The sequence below is a fragment of the Neofelis nebulosa genome, chromosome 16 (genome assembly GCF_028018385.1).
Source record: "Neofelis nebulosa isolate mNeoNeb1 chromosome 16, mNeoNeb1.pri, whole genome shotgun sequence".
Classification (NCBI taxonomy): Eukaryota; Metazoa; Chordata; class Mammalia; order Carnivora; family Felidae; genus Neofelis; species Neofelis nebulosa.
The window spans coordinates 46902637-46913760 of NC_080797.1; positions in this window are offsets into that span (position 1 = coordinate 46902637).

Genomic DNA, 11124 nt, shown 5'->3' on the forward strand with positions numbered 1-11124 from the left:
TGACTCCCACCCCGTGGCTTCCCACCTTTGTTTTCCTACCAGCTGCTTCCTTTCTTCAGCCCTGCTTGCCCCAGGAGCTTCTCCAGGGTACAGTCCTCTTGCCTTTTCCTTAAATCCCACAACTCCCAAGATGTTCTCCCAGTGGGGCTAGAGTGGAGCAGGTACCAAGCCCCGATTGCCCCCCACTTGCGTGCTGCATGACTTTAGGGCAGTTACTGAACTTTCTCTGGGCCTGTTTTCCTCACCTGAATTTGGAGCTCACAACAGTGCCTTACCTCCAAAGATCGGGGTGAGGTTTACACAAATCCACGCATGTGAAGCGCCCAGACCACTGCCTGGCACATCAAAATGTTCAGTGACGGCTAGCATCGTTACTGATGATAGTAGCACAGCGTCTGCCGCCAGCTGTCTGGGGTGATGACCCATTCTGGGGTCCCCACTCCCTCTCCTGAGCTCCTGCCTGGAATGTGTAACTGCCATTGGACAGCCTGGCGCAGAACCACCTCACCTTCAGCGTGGCAAGCCTGGAAGCCGTGAACTCCACATCCTCCTTCGCCAGAACTCTCTGTCCTGAAGAAGGGCACCTCCCATTCATCTGAGCTACCAAGTTCATATGCTGCGAATTCAGGGCTTTCTACTTCCTGAATGTCTCTGGAATGTGCCCCCTCTGCATTCCCACGGCTCTGCCCTTGTTCTGCTGGTGCCACCAGGGCTCCTGACTTTCAATCCATCCTTCTCGATGCTAGCAGGTTATTTTCTAAAGCTTAGACTGGTGATGTCTCTGTCTTGTTGAAAAGATACGAATGACAACCCATTGCTTGGAGAATAAAATTTGAACTCTTTCGGGAGGCCCTTCCCAGCCTGCCCTTCGCCTACACTCCAGTCCCTCCCCTTTCCTGTCCTTGCCCCTTACCCCCATGCTAGGACAGTCAAGACCACTTGCTGTTCCCACTGAGCAAATGGGAAGGTGAGGAAAGCTTCTTGCCAAGTCTGTGGCTATACTAAGCACAGATAAGTGGGAGCATATCCGCTGTGACCCACCTCTGCAATGAGGGTGAGGCTGAGCTGTGGGGCTCAGGCTCGGAAAGAGCGGGTTCCAACTGGACCCCAGGGAAAACCAGACATTGCCCTTCTGGGATTTCCGCAACCCCAGACAAATGCTGGGGCACAAATCGTGGACAAGAACACGTGGCTGCGGCTTGGGAAACAGCCCATTCTCTTGCCCTAAAGAGAAGCCTTCTAGCATCACTGAAGCTTAGTCAGGTCCAAGGTGGAAAAGAAAGTGGCGCAAACATCCAGACAACTGGGGTAATCCTATCCCTTTCTCCAGCTTCACCGATCTGAGCAGGAAACTCAGAGGACGCTGACAAGTAATTGGCAGTAACACGTGGGGGTTTTGAAAGAACACATGAGAGAAACACGGAAACAGGGGAAACATTTTTTACTCAAAATAAATGAGTACGCACCTCCCCTCCCGGGATGGTAACTAGATGGAAACCTGTGGGATTGCCAACCTGACTTCCAACTGAGAGAAGGATTCCCAGGCCCCTCACCCCTTTCCCGGGACACCAATGCCAATGTCACGCCTGTAGCACTTTCTGCGAACTCTCCTTCTCTTGAGTAGCCCGCTGCTCCCCAGCGGTCCCTCTGTCCATCCTGCCTACATACAGCTCAGGGTAAGGTAGTAGCTCTCCGCATGAGCTCCTGGGAGACAGGGGGTGTCCTCTGTCTCAGTGCTTGCACCACCCAGCCTGGCAGCGCCATGAGTGAGTACAAATCTCCCCCAACTTAGAGTAGCTACGTCCCGACAAACGCATCATAAATTGAAAGTGTCATAAGTCAAAAACACATCGAATACATCTAACCTGCTGAACATCACAGCTTCGCCCAGGCTGCCTGACCTGTGCTAGGAACACTTAACATTAGCCTACAGGTAGGCAAAATCATCTACCACAGGGCCCATTTTATAATAAGGTGCTGACTGGGGCGCCTGGGTGGCTCAGTCGGTTAAGTGTCCGACTTCAGCTCAGGTCACGATCTCGCGGTCTGTGAGTTCGAGCCCCGAGTTGGGCTCTGGGCTGATGGCTCAGAGCCTGGAGCCTGCTTCTGATTCTGTGTCCCACTCTCTCTCTGACCCTCCCCCGTTCATGCTCTGTCTCTCTCTGTCTCAAAAATAAATAAACGTTAAAAAAATTATATAATAAGGTGCTGTCTCACGTCACGTATTGAATACTGTACTGAAAGTGAGGGACAGAACGGTTGTATGGGTACAGAATGGTTATCAGTGTATGGGTTGTGACCCTCCTGATCTTGGGGCTGACTAGAAGCTTCGTCCTGCCACCGACATCACGGGAGAGCCTCGTATATCACGAGCCCGGGAAAAGATTCAAATTCACATTTCAAGGTAAAAGATCCAAATTCACAATTCGAAGTAGAGTTTCTACTGAATGTGTATGTGCTTTGCACCATCATAAAGTCGAAAAATCACAAACTGGACCACTGAAAGGCAAGGACTGTCTGTAACTATTTGCCAAAGGACTGACTTCTGACAGGTGGGTGAGACGCGTCTGGTTTGCCCTTACAAAAACCACATGTCCTCCCTTCACGGGTAGCAGTTTGTCAGGCTGCAGGGGTCCTGACCTCCTGTACAAAGTCTGCTAGCTTGTCCTCTACAAGGCAGTGGGGTGGAGATCAGGGATACATAAATGGAATTTCAGGTAACCTTTATCCAGGGGCCTCAGGTGGCTCAGTGGGTCAAACAGCCGACTTCAGCTCAGGTCATGATCTCGTGGTTTGTGAGTTCGAGTCTGGGTTGCTGCTGTCAGCACAGAGCCCGCTTTGGCTCCCCTGTCCCCTCTCTCTGCCCCTCCCCTGCTTGCACTCTCCCCAAAATAAACAAATAATAACAAACGAACAAAAAGGACATTTAATGTCTACAAAAATGTTCACAATGTGTTTGGAAAAGGGAGGCTATGAAACAGCTTATGCATTATGAGCCCGTTTATTTATTTTTATTTATTTAGTTATAAGCATAGAAGAAAATTTGCCAACATATTAACAAATTGTTGAATGAGAGTTTTATAGATAACTTTTATTTTATCTTTTTTTTTAAGTTTATTTATTTTGAGAGAGAGAGAGCACTCAAACACATTTGGGGCTCAAACCCATGAACTATGAGATCATGACCTGAGCTGAAATCAAGAGTCGGGCACTTACCCAACTGAGCCACCCAGGCACCCCAGATAACTTTTGTTTTATTAATAATTATTATTAATTAATACTTTTCTGGACTTGCCAAATTTCCTACGTTGAATGTACATTCCTTTGTAATCATATATATGTATATGTCTGTGATAGTTTTCAGGGTCACCTTGATTGGAAGGAGGAAAGTTAAACATAAATACCTTTCCCTCCGTAATTACATTTAACTTAGGCAATTTCAAGCCAGTTCTAGGACCTTTTTCGCCCACTTCCCATACTGAGACCCCCAAAATGAACAATGTCTAGCCCTTCCTCACCTCACCTCCCAAGTCGAAGGGGAAGGTAGATGTGGAGCAGCTGGCAAACAAGACAAGGCAGAGTGTGACACGAAGGTCAAGGTGTAAGCAGATCTAGGGAGGAAGGGGTTCATTGTCACGGGGGAGAGATCAGAGAGGGCGCCTTTGATGAAGTGGCTTTTGAGCCTGCACAAAGATTTCACGAGGCTAGACATTCAATCCTGGCTCGGAGCAGCAGATTCCTTCTTCCTCGTAAACTCCCTCTAAACCTGCTCCGTCCGCATAGTGTGGTGACCAAGACCTTGGCGCCAGTCAGACCAGGGCACAAGTAAATCCCTGCTGTACTACTTACTGGCGAGGTACTTAGCCTGAATCTCGGTTTTCTCATCTCTAAAACGACAGTAAGAATATCACTGTCTTCCTCACTAGATTAAAAATAATAATGGTGTGGGGCACCTGGATGGCTCAGTCGGTAGAGCATATGACTCTTGATCTTGGGGTTGTGAGTTTGAGCCCCACATTGGGCGTAGAGATTACTTAAAAATAAAAACAGTGAAATAAAAATAATAATAGTAAATGATAAAGTTTTTTGAACAATTTACAATGTGTCTGACCCTGTTTTAAGCACTTTGGCACATTTTACCTCATTTAATCCAGAAACACCCTAAGAGGCAAGTGTTGTTTTTCACTCCTATTTCACAGATGTGGAAACTGAGGCAGAGGGAGGTCAAAAGCTTTGCCCAAATTCCAACCGTAAGTGGGAGAACCATGGTACAAACCCAGCCTGTGACTCCAGAGTCCATACCCTTCACTACGCTCCTGGAGTTAACAATTACAATTATTATAAAAGCAAACACATGATGCTTACTATGTGCCAGTTAACCTTTACATTGTTTTTTAAAAGTCTTTTTATTAATTAATTAATTTATTTTAATGTTTATTTTTGAGAGAGACAGAGCACCAGCAGGGGAGGGGCAGAGAGAGAGGGAGACACAGAATCTGAAGCAGGCTCCAGGCTCTGAGCTGTCAGCACAGAGCCTGAAGCAGGGCTTGAACCCACAAGCTCTGAGATCATGACCTGAGCCAAAGTCAGATACTTAACCAACTGAGCCACCCAGGCGCTCCTATTTTTATTATTATTATTTTTTTTTAATGTTTATTTATTTATTCTGAGAGAGAGACACACACACACACAGAAAGAGAGAGAGGGAGAGGCAGAGAGATGGAGAGCGAATCCCAAGCAGGCTCCATGCTGTCAGCACAGAGCCCTATATGGGGCTCGATCCCACGAACTGTGAGATCATGACCTGAGCCGAAATCAAGAGTCGGAAGCTTAACTGACTGAGCCACCAGGCGCCCCCCTATTTTTATTATTTTTAAACTCTACCCCCAGGGCTCCTGGTGGCTCAGTCAGTTGAGCCACTGACTTTTGATTTTCTCTCAGGTCATGATCCCAGGGTCCTGGGATCGAGTCCATGCTGAGTGTGGAGACTGCTTGAGATTCTCTCTCTCTGCCCCTCTCCCCCACACTCTCTCTCTCTAAAATTAAAAAAAAAAGGGGCGCCTGGGTGGCTCAGTCGGTTGAGCGTCCGACTTCAGCTCCCGTCATGATCTTGCTGTCCGTGAGTTCGAGCCCCGCGTCAGGCTCTGTGCTGACCGCTCAGAGCCTGGAGCCTGTTTCAGATTCTGTGTCTCCCTCTCTCTCTGACCCTCCCCCGTTCATGCTCTGTCTCTCTCTGTCTCAAAAATAAATAAACGTTAAAAAAATTAAAAAAAATATTTAGGGGCTCCTGGGTGACGCAGTCGGTTAAGTGTCTGACTCTTGATCTCGGCTCAGGTCACGATCTCACCGTTCTTGAGTTGAAGCCCCGCATCCGGCTCTGTGCTGACGGTGCAGAGCCTGCTTGGGATTCTGTCTCTCAAAATAAATAAAAAATTAAAAAAAAATTTTTTTTAAACGTTTAAACTCTATGCCCAATCTGGGGCTTGAACTCAGGACTCAGATCAAGAGTTGCACGCTCTACTGCCTGAGCCAGCCAGGCTCCCCAACACTCACATTCTTACCTCATTTACTCCTCAACAGCCCTCAGGTAGGTACTACCATCAGGCCTTGTTCACAGATGAGGAAACTGAGGCACAGAGAGATTAAGTAACTTGTGCACATTTGTTTTGCAGAGCTGGGATCAGGAGGAGGTGGTCTGGCTGCAGTGTCCGTTCCTCATCACTGTAATACACTTAGACAATGATGCCTGTTCTGCTTACTGTCATTCTTATAATTCAAAGAGGCCTGCCCGAAATCAAATTAGTCTAAGACGTTAGATCTGGTCCATCCCAGCAATAATGATTCATGGAGGGGGTCGGGGATGGGGCAAGATGAATATTCCTGAGTCGCATTTGGGGAGCAGACCCACAGGTAAAGGAGCATCTGGGGAGGACCCCTCGGGCGGGCCGGTAAATGGCCAAGGAAGGAAAGAGAGGAAGCTGGCGCTACATCATCGGCCCCTGAGTGAGGCTCTGGGCACTAGTGGAAAGGCAGGAATGTCTTCTTCTTTGGCAGAAGAGCTTCCCTGGGGTTGTACCATGGCCAGTTCCAAGGTGGTGGGCAGGGGACCCTCCCTAGAGGGCTGAGTGATGTCTTTGAGGGAGATTCCACTTACTGGGTGTCTCTTTTATTTTTTAAGTTTATATTTATTTATTTATTTATTTATTTATTTATTTATTTATTTAGAGTGAATGAGCAGGGGAGGGGCAGTGAGAGAGGGAGAGAGAGAATCCCAAGCAGGCTCCACGCTGTCAGTGCAAAGCCCAACGTGGGGCTCGATCCCACAAACTGGGAGATCATGACCTGAGCAGAAATCAAGAGTTGGATGCTCAACTGACCGAGCCGCCCCTACTGGGTGTCTCTTTAAAAGGGAAAATAGAGCCCTCTAGCAGAGCTGAACCCTTGGGACAAGGGGACCCTGAGGCTGTGACTCAGTTTCCAGGGTCCAAGACCCTCAGCTCCAGGTCCCATACCTGATCCTGCAGGGCCTGCTTCCCTTGGGGCAGGAGGAGATAGAGGCCAGGGCTCAATTCAGCTCTGTTTCCTAATTAGGAAAGTGTCACATGATGGTGGCGGGTCAGAGGAGAGGCACAGCAATATAGTAGCATAGAGGGGCATAGCTACCACTGCACGGTGGGGTCACTGGAAGCCCAAACTGAGATTTATGCTGTTGTTTTTTTTTAATGTTTATTTATTTTTGAGAGAAAGAGCACAAGAAGGGGAGACACAGAGAGGGGGGGAATCCAAAGCAGGTTCCAGGCTCTGAGCTGTCAGCACAGAGCCCAATGTGGGGCTCGAACTCACAAACTGTGAGATCACGACCTGAGCTGAAGTCGGATGCTCAACAGACTGAGCCACCCCAGGCTTGGTTTACTGTGGGTTCGTGGATTATTACTTTCCTTCAATGTTATAATTTATTATCATTATTTATTTCAGTGCTTAGATTGTTCCTGATTTTGGCCATTTCCTTGCTCCTGTGTTCTTTCAGTATGTTCCCATTTTATCTGATACATTCCCATCTCTACAAACTTGTGCAAAGAGATGTTTACACCACCATGGTAAACCCGAATTAGACCATCAATGGATGCTAAATCTAGGGGGAAATTTTGATGCGGAGGATATTTGAATGGTCTTAAAGTGTTTTCCCATAGACTGCTTATTAGTTGCAAGGGGGAGAAAAGTAATCATAAGTGGAGAAACTGGGCAACACCTTGACTGGGTGATCTAAATTAACATCATCTATGGGGGACAGAGGGACATCATGTGCCTCAAGATAGGATATCCTGAGGACACATTGCCTCAGCAGTATTCCTGCTGAGAATGCGTTATCTCAATTTAACCATGGGAAAACATCAGATAAACACAAAACGAGGAATATTCTATTTTTTAAAATGTCTTCTCGTTTTTTAATGTTTATGTATTTATTTTGAGAGAGAGATAGAGAGCAAGCAGGTGAGGGGGAGAGAGAGAGGGAGACAGAAAATCAGAGGCAGGCTTCGTGCTGTCAGTGCAGAGCCCCATGCGGGCCTCGAACTCATGCACTGTGAGATCATGACCTGAGCAAAACCAAGAGTTGGACGCTTAAACGACTGAGTCACCCAGGCACCCAGAGGAACGTTCTATTAAAAAAAAAAAAAAAAAAAAAAAAAAAAAAGCAGGGGTCTGTAATTTAAAAAATAATAAGAATAAATAAAGGTAGTCCAGTTTTAAGGAGTCTAAAGAAACACAACAACTAAACACAATACCTGACCCTAGACTAGACCTTATACTGGGTGCCGTCAAGGATATAATTAGACCATCTGACGAAATTGTAATATGGATGGTAGATTAAATGAAACTATTATATAGATGTAAGTGTATAAAGTTAATAAGAGTATAAGAGTGTAAGAGCATTATCCATGTTTAGGAAATGCATACAGAAGTATTTAGGGATAAGGGCCGTGATGTATGAAACCCTGCAATAGTTTTTAAAAAATTAGAGAGAGAGAGAGCCTATATGTAATTAAACACGGAATAAAATGTTAGCAATAGGTGAATCCGGGTAAAGGGTATACAGGTGTTTCTTGTACTATTTTCATTTTTGCAACTTTTTGTAATTTTGAAATTGTTTCCAAATAAAAAGTGTTTGAAAAATATTTCAAGCTCACTTTACGTTTTCTGTGTCCAAGCCCTGCAATCAGGGTTTTCTCCGGAGGATTCTGGTAAGCAGGAATATTTAACCACATTTGGAAAAAAAAAAAAAAAAAAACAAAAGTGAGTGAGAAAAGCATTCCCAGCATATGGAACAGCATGACAGAAGGCAATGAAATGTGAAATGTAAGCGTAGGCGGAAGAACGGACTGGTTTCTAGCAATAGCGAGTCTTCTGAAAGGCCACCCAGCAAAGGGCATCCCAGGATGAACGGCGGCCTTCCCAAGGGCTGCAAAACGCAGTCCCCCCAGCTTCCCACAAGCCTCTCCCGACTCGCCGCACCTGTGTGATTTGGGTGCTGGCTACAATAAAGTGACAGCTCCGGCCATCCTTCAGGGGCCAACGCTATTCGGCGGCACTTCACCTGCGGAAGCATAGAGCTGCACTGTACCTATTTACATAGAAAACGTACAACTACCGTGCGGGGAGAAGAAAGTGAAGCAGCACTGGAGAAACTTCTGCAGGAGGACGGCTCGGCGTGAATGAGCACCCTGACTCGACCAATCAGAACGCAGGAGATTTCAACCAATCCCGGCTCGGCGGTGCTCCGGTGGGGGCGGGCCGTCACGCCCCGGGTTGGTGGCTCGCAGCTGCTCCCCGCAGCCCCGCGGTAACTCTGGTCGGCCCGGGGGCGGGATCGCGGAGGGGAGGCTGGCAAAGTAGATCGGGCCAAACGGTGGAGGGCACCGGACGCTAGGCATGGCAGTTTGGGGACCACGGGAGCTTGACCGATGCGGCCCTGGCAAAACCCACGTTTGCCTCGCTCTCTGCGGGGGGGGGCCCCCTCTCCGAGCGCGTGAGCCCCGGGACGCCTTCCTTCGAGAGAGCAGGTGGAGCCGACTGGGACTGACTCGGGAGCGAGCAGGTGTGAGGAAGCTGTCAGGCTTCTCTCCCCCATCCTGCCTGGGCAGGAGGCGGTGCTTCCTTTCTTCTTGAGAAGGCAGGAGGGCAGGCCCGAGCCAGACTTGCAGTCCACTGTAAGAAGAACTCACTCTCTGGTCAGGAGGTGGGACCGCGGATCTTGTGTGAATGTAGTGCGTGTGGGGGCAGGAAGCGAGATGGAAAGACTTCTCTGAAGCAGGATGCACCGTCCCCAGCTGGGCACATGTCATGACCACTTTTCCAGGTCTCCCAGCCCCGTGGTTCTTCCCTGGGTCTAACCTGAGCCCTGTCTGCCACATCTCCGGCCAGCCATCAGCTGCTTTTCCGAAGATGCGTCTTCCATCTAACTGTCTCATTCTTGCATGAGGCTCTGGTTCCTATGCTGGATGCCAGTCCTCAGAATCTGAGAGTCTGAGGTGGGGAAGCCATGCAGGAAAGCACCCGGCTCCTTTGTAGGTTTTAGGGAGAATGCAGTTAGTGTCTCTGAGCAAAGTGATGTTGCTGTTCCTGGGATAGGAAAATAGGAGGACCAGGTGGAGGGGGGGGGGGTCCATTCTTACTGTCATTCTACAGCTGAGGAAAGGGAGGCCAGAGAGGTTATGTATCTTGCTCAAGATCACACAGCTCCAGGTGGCACAGCCTGGATTTACACCCAGGCCTGTCAGATTCCAACTCTGCTTTTGATTGCAACCCTGTATTTCAGGGACAGTCTGCCAGGTCTCACCCTCCACTGGATCCTCTGGGGGCCACACTTACCTGTTGCTGTTGTTTCTGGTCTTGGCACTTGGTTCTTTGCTGTGTTTCAGGCTTCCCGGACACTGGGACTCATCGATACAGGGCAAAGTCAGTAAAACCACAGGCTGTCACAGCCCCACTAATTTGGAACCAGAGATTTAGGGGATGTGGAACCCACAGTCGGACTTAGAAACCAGAGGGTGCTCGCCTACCTCTACTTTATTTGGGTATCTGCCAACTTCTCCTGTCACACTGAGGAGGAATGAGCCAACCACCTAAAGTTACAGGGGAGGTTTCAGAGGGAGCCACATTTACATTGGTTTTGCAAGACCTCTAGGGGTTCATAATGGAGGAAATGGGAAAGTTGCTTGTGGGGAGGCCGTTCTAGGCCTAGGGAACAGCACATAGAAAGGTTCCACCTCCTTTGACTCTCTTTCCCCACCTCCACCCTTGCCCCATTCTCCCTCAGCGATCCTTGATGGCCACAGAGCTCCTGGTGTTGACAAAGTGGCAGAACTTCTCTTGTGTTGGACAGGCCACCGTGAGTCAGGGCCTGCTCTCCTGGGATGACGCTGTGGCATTCCGGGAAGGATGCCCACCTCTTCAGCTAGAAGTGGCTCATGGACCCCCACCATAGGGGGATTCCATACTAATCACTTGAATCTTGCCTGTTTCTTCAGCTACTGATTTCATCCTTTTTATGGCTGAAGACACATCTTTCCTGCCCCTTGACTGAAGCTGAAATGATCACAGCTGGCTTGGACTAGCAGCCTGTCTCTGAGGCCTCGGAGTCATCATGTCCAACCCAGGGCAGATGAGTGGAAAGGGGAGGGGACCGGGGTGAGGGTTACACCACAGGAAGCACAAGGACATTTTCTCCAAAATCTCTCTCCCTGCCCTGGGCCTCTTCCTAACCTCCAAGTCTCCCATTTCCTTCCTCCCTCTCCCCTTCCCCCCACTAAGCAAAGTTGATGTCTCTCTGGCTCTTTTCCCCGCTAACAAAGCGAGGATTCCTTGGCTCCTGAGCAAGGGCCTTGGGGATCCAGGCTCCAAGTCAGATCTCTGAGTGGATTAAGCGGACTCTGTAAAGACTGTGCCTTTGGTGGCCCCTGACTGCCCCTAAGATTGACAGAGATTTAAATTTGCATCCCAGTCTCTGAGGCTGGCTCCTCTCTCCATGAGCGGCCTCTAGAATTGGTACATCTGCTCCCAGTCTTGGACCTGGCACTGACTTTCAGACAGAGCTGATGGGCATGATGGGCAGCACGTCCCTTCCAT